General features: G+C 41.9%; 1 pseudogene; it reads left to right on the top strand.

Moving 5' to 3' along the window:
* The first annotated feature begins 742 nt into the window (after positions 1 to 742).
* Positions 743 to 6,063, top strand: LOC149121501 (vomeronasal type-2 receptor 116-like; annotated as a pseudogene).
* Positions 6,064 to 6,417: the final 354 nt, after the last annotated feature.

The following is a 6,417-nucleotide window of genomic DNA, read 5'->3' as shown; positions in this document are numbered from 1 at the left end:
CACCCTCCAATGGCTGCCGTGGCCAGTGCACTGCAGCCGGCGCACCACGCTGATCTGAAGGCAGAAGCCAGGTGCTTCTCCTGGTCTCCCATGGGGTTCAGGGCCCAAGCATTTGGGCCATCCTCCACTGCACTCCTGGGCCACAGCAGAGAGCTGGCCTGGAAGAGGGGCAACCGGGACAGAATCTGGCACCCCGACCGGGAATAGAACCCGGTGTGCTGGCGCCGCAAGGCGGAGGATTAGCCTAGTGAGCCGTGGTGCCGGTCCTGGGTTAAACTTTTAAAAGTGCACATGAATGTACTACCGTGTGGAACCATCACAACAATCAAGATATTTCACATATAAAGCCACATTGTTCTCATATGGAAGAGCTAAGATGAGCTTTCCTAAACCTCTGACTAATTATTCATGGTCAGCCTCCCTGTGGAACACATTCTGTGATTTTTCTGTTTGGATTCAGATGCTCTCTATCATTTTAATAGGAGAGAGGCAGAATTCCCCACACTTGAACCCATGATATGATGTTCATTCAGACAAACATTAGCCTAAACCAAATGGACTCCCTGAGGATAGAGAGGAGTGAAAAGAAGGATTTCTCAGTGCGTGTGCACTCACAACTTGAATCTGAATGTTCTCCCTCTTTCCAATTGTGCCTGCCCTCCAGCTTCATCCACTTCTGAGGAAAATTCAATTTACCAACAGTGCTGGGGAGGACGTTTCCTTCCATGAAATGAGACACCGTATGGCACACTATGATATCCACAACATTGTGAATTTTCCTGCTGGATTTCGGTTGCTGATCAAAATCTGGGGGTTTTCCTCTGAGAATGCATATGGGCATGATTTGGTCCTCAATGAAGAGATGATAGAATGGCCTGTAGCATTCATGGAGGTGTGGATCCATGGGAATGTTGCATACATACAGAGCGTCTGAATAGCATCTGAGAGGATATTATGTGTGAGATTTTAAATAAGCATTCAACTCTCATTTCACATCTTGGCTTAGAAGATATGGTGTTGCTTACACATATATGAGCCAGTGTGTATTAGAAGTGCACATTTGTACTAGTATTATTGTTTTTACTTTGGGCATATTTATGTATCCTGAGGTTGAGTGACTAGAAAGAGCAATGTTAAGGAATAGAGATAGAGATCAATACATAGACATAAAATTACTAAAGACACGTCTACACAAATTCTAAAATTTTATTTCAACTTTTTTATTTATATAAGGTGAAAAAACTTCGTGTATTAGATATATATGTATAAGCATGGTGATATTTTAATCTTTTGGTGAGAGTCGTAATTATGTTTGCTGCAGTATGAACACAAGTAAATTATGAGTTGACTATTTGAAGAAACCATCCCCATTTTCCTTTTTTATTGTGTTTGCCAATTAGTTCAGTTTTTCTTCTGAATTTTATCATCATTGTGCTGTTGAAATACCCCAGACAATTTTGTGGGTGATTTTTATAACTAGTGTGTGTTATACCACAAATACAATGGTAGTATCAGGAATTTATTCGCTCCCTGGGTCTAGAAGTCCAGAAGTAGATCAATGCACAATCCATAGTTTATAATATTTGCTCATCTTTTCTTTATAGGCTTGTCTTTTTCTGAGTCGTTACAATCAGAAGTGTACATAGTCATCATTTTTTTTGGAATATTTTTTCTGGCATGTAAAATCTTCTCAATTAAGGAATGAGGCATGTAAAACAGTCTCAGACATACACATTCTGAGAATAATTTTACCACATAAAAAGCCAAACTAAAAGATTTCAGAGGAAGCAATTCAATAAAGAGACAAATGTCCAGAAGCATAGACCTGATGATGATCAAAATTAAACCCATCAGGTGCCCTCATAATATTTGATAGGCCGTTGTCAAACTTGGATTAAGCATCATAGAAACTTGAATTTGATGTTTGGATAAAATTGACAAGACACAGACTGGTGAGGTTATAGTGATGACCTTGGGATGAAGAGGCAAATAGTGACATCATATCACAGTGCCTAATGTCGTGCATAGCAATGACCATCACTTCTCTTTCCCCTACAGATGCCTCAGTCTTTGTGTAGCCAGAGGTGTGGTCCAGGATTCAGGAAAATTCACAGGAAGGAAAATATACCTGCTGCTATACTTGTGTTGTTTGTCCAGAGAGACATTTCCAATCATACAGGTAGAAAACATTTGACTTACCTGTGAGAACTCCAGCCTATGAACTATTTCTTGATAAAAAGGAAACCAAGAATATTTGCAATGGGATCAGAGTGCCCTATTGTCTCATGCACACCTCCACTCACTCTTTCCATACCCTTGTTGTATGCTCACTATCACCATCTCATTATGTATAAGCTGTTGTCTTGCAGTGCTCAAACTCTCAAGCTCAGCTCTGACACTGATTCTATCTGGTGTCCTTCTTTCCCATCCAGTGCAGGATGAGACCTTCTCAATCTGTGATCTAAGGTCTAAACAAGAAATATAATATTTGTGTTTCCTAATGCTCCATTTGGATATCTAGAAGGCTTAAAATCAAAACTTTTTTATACATAACTGACGAGAAGGGAGCTGCTTCATATGAATTGTGATGGGAGTATTATATGACTTTCTGTGCTACATCCTTGACATTGTGCATGCTGTTCACTACACATAATGAATGCCACCGCTTGTCTTTTATGTATATGCTAGAAGAAGAGAAAAAACAAGGTGAAATATAGAGACACAGCATCCTAAAAATGATGCAACTTGCTAACTCCAAAACCATTTGCAAAATGCAAATATTTAAGCAATGTTAGGTATCAAATAAAATATCAGAGCCAATTGTTTTGAGAAATGTAAAAATGTACTAAGTCTCATTGGTAAATAGTTCCACTGTTCAATGTAGAATAAACATCTTTATAATAATTTGAATTCTTCAAAAAGGATGTTTTAATTCACATAATCTTAGCTTTATAAATATTTTTATTTCAGTATCTTCAAACAAGCTATATATAGTTTCCAGTATAAAGAAGATAACAGGCTGGCACCGTGGCTCACTAGGCTAATCCTCCACCTGCGACACCAGCATACCAGGTTCTAGTCCTGGTTGGGGTGTGGATTCTGTCCCAGTCGCTCCTCTGCTAGTCCAGCTCTCTGCTGTGGCCCAGGGAGGCAGTGGAGGATGGCCCAGGTCCTTGGGCCCTGCACCTGCATGGGAGACAAGGAGAAGCACCTGGCTCCTGTCTTTAGATTGACACAGCACGCCAGCCACAGTGGCCACTTGGGGAGTGAACCAATGGAAAAAGGAAGACCTTTCTCTCTGTCTCTCTCTCACTGTCTAATTCTGCCTGTCAAAAAAAAGATAACAGAAAAATGACTTCAAGTTTCTGTGAAAATACTCAACATGCAGTAAGTTAGTGAAAGAAAGAAAACTAAAGTATCATGTACCCATTGTACAATGTACACTTGCCTATGTGTTCCTAGGGTATCTTTGAGACAGGTGCTGAAAGCACCTACATTCTATGAAAAGTAAAGGGAACACATTGAAAAGAATTGAAAGAGAGAATTCCTCTAAATTTTTGCAAATATTTATATTTCTTTTTTTTACAAAACATCTTTATTTATTTGTCTGAATATCAGCATTACAGATAGAGGGAGAGCATAATAGAGAGGGAGAGAAGATACAGAGAAAATCTTCCATCAGGTAGATTCACTCTCCAGATAGCTGCAATGGCCAGTTCTGGGCCAGGCGAAAGCCAGAAACCAGGAGCTTCTTCCAGGTCTTGCACAGGACCCAAATTTGAGCCTTTCTCTGCTGGTTTCCTAGGCACATTGGCATGGAGATGGTTTGGATGTAGATCAGCCATGACATGAACAGGCACCTGTTCAGATGCCATCATTGCAGGCAACTCCAGTCCTGAAGCTTGTATTCTTGCATGAGCACTAAGGATAAAAACTGAATAGGACTCTTACTACAAGTGTAGCCATACTAATAACATTTTCTTGCTTTTTAAAAATGATTTATTCATTTAATTTAAAAATCAGAGATACAGAGAATGAGAAAGAGAGAGAGAGAGAGAGAGAGAGAGAGAGAGAGAGAGAGAGAGAAATATTCAATCCAATTACTCAGGCCCCAGATAGAAACAATGGCCCAGGCTGGATGAGGCAGAATCCAGGAACCAGGAGCCTCATCTGGGTCTCCCACATAGGTGTGGGGGTCCCCAGTGCTTGGGCCATCTTCTGCTGTTCTTTCTAGGCAATTAGCAGGGACCTGTATTGGGAAGTGATCAACTGGAACACAAAACAATGTCCATAAGAGATGCTGGCATTGTTGGTGGTGGCTTTGCCAGAATACTGGCCCTATTTTTGTTTGTTTGACATTTGATTGAAAGAGACATATTCACCAACTGGCCCGTTCTTAATGACTTCTTTCATGCTGTAGCAGCAGAAGTGCATTATTTCAAGTGAGACAATGTGGTGTCCAATGTGGTGTTCACAAGAGCTAAAATGGAGAACAAGCCATGCTTTCAGGTTAACAAGAGTGCCTAGTTGTTTTTCAGTAACATGATGAAAATACCACTTACTACCATATACCCTCATAAAGACAAACAGCTACAATTCTATTCAACCACAGTATCACAACAGTTATATGGAAATACTGACAAGACGAGTCCATGTAGGAATTAGAGTAGAGAAAAATGTATGGCACTCCCAGGAATGACACATGATTTATATAGGTCATCTCCATTTGAGGATAAGTGAGAAAAACCTTAACACTGATGACCCCAGAAAAATATTCTAACCCATGTGAACCAAAGGCTTCTCCTGAGAAAGCCACTGGGGACTGTAGAGAAGAGGGCTTGGAAGAATCCAAGCCCATATGAATTACAGGAAATTCACCATGTTATAGAAATTAAAACATTGAAAAAAAGTCTGAGCGACAGGATGAGACCACAGAGCCCCACGTGCAAAGGAGCTTCTTTGAACCAGTTTCTCCTATGGGAGTCAAGCATTGTCCCTGGGTCAGGAGTGCAGAAATATCCTTTAGTGTTTCTTGGTATATATCAGAGCAGGATGGACTCACCATGACTTTGAAAAAGGGACCCTTTTCCTGAACAGGGAAAAGGAGCAAATTGTGAAATGGAAATGTGAATCTTGCTTTTCCCCACAGATGCAGAACAATGCATCCCCAGTGCAGATCACGAGTACCCAAACCTGGAGAGAAACCACTGTCTCCCCAAACTGGTGACCTTCTTAGGCTTTGAGGAATTTCTGGGTATGGCTCTGGCCTGCATGGCTCTGTGCTTCTCTGTCCTCACAGCTGCCGTCCTCTGGGTCTTTGTGAAGCACCAAGACACTCCCATCATCAAGGCCAATAACAGGACCCTCAGCTACATCCTGCTCATCACCCTCCTCCTGTGCTTCCTCTGCTCCTTACTCTTCATTAGCCATCCCAACACAGCCACCTGCCTCCTTCAGCAAATAGCATTTGGCCTTGTGTTCACAGTGACTGTTTCCACTGTGCTGGCCAAGACCATCACTGTGATTCTGGCCTTCAAATCTCTGAAACCTGGAAGAACAATGAGGCGATTGCTGGTAATAGGAGCTTCTAACTTCATCATTCCCATCTGCTCCTTGATCCAACTGGCTCTCTGTGGCATCTGGTTGGGAAGTTCTCCTCCCTTTATTGACACAGATGCATACTCTGAGCCTGGCCACATCATCCTGGTGTGCAATAAGGGCTCGGCCACTGCCTTTTACTGTGTCCTGGGATACCTGGGTTCCTTGGCCCTGGCGAGCTTCACTGTGGCTTTCCTAGCCAGGAATCTGCCTGACACATTCAATGAAGCCAAGTTCCTGACATTCAGCATGCTGGTGTTCTGCAGTGTCTGGGTGACCTTCCTGCCTGTCTACCACGGCACCAAGGGGAAGGTCATGGTGGCCGTGGATGTCTTCTCCATCTTGGTCTCCAGTGCAGGGCTCCTGGGCTGCATCTTTACCCCCAAACGCTATGTTATTCTCATAAAACCTGATAAAAATTCTTTGAAAGTTTTGAAGAATCAGAGCAGTTTTAGGAGACCCTAAATTATTTTTCTCAAATTTTCTTCACATTTCTACCTTTGTAAGCAAAATCCAAGATGAAGTAGCCTTTCAACTTTGTCAGATAAGCAAAACTAAAAGCCATTGTTGGTTAGGCATTTGGCCTTGCAATTAAGATGATCTTGCATCCCATAATAGTATCTGGGTTACTAATTTGGTTCTGACTCCTGACCCCAGTCCCCCCCCCAAAAAAAAAAAAAAACCCATTGAGTGAGTGGTAACAACTCAAGCTATTGGATCCTTGTCAGTTATTTTTTTTCCTGGCTCCTTGCTCTGTCTTCAATCCAGGCTCAGCCACTGCAGGCATTGTGAGGTGAAGCACTGAAAGGTTTGTCTCTC

The sequence above is a fragment of the Oryctolagus cuniculus genome, chromosome 16 (genome assembly GCF_051225735.1).
Source record: "Oryctolagus cuniculus isolate XC-2025 breed Fujian yellow rabbit chromosome 16, ASM5122573v1, whole genome shotgun sequence".
Taxonomy (NCBI): domain Eukaryota; kingdom Metazoa; phylum Chordata; class Mammalia; order Lagomorpha; family Leporidae; genus Oryctolagus; species Oryctolagus cuniculus.
This window is presented reverse-complemented; position numbering and strand designations above follow the sequence as displayed.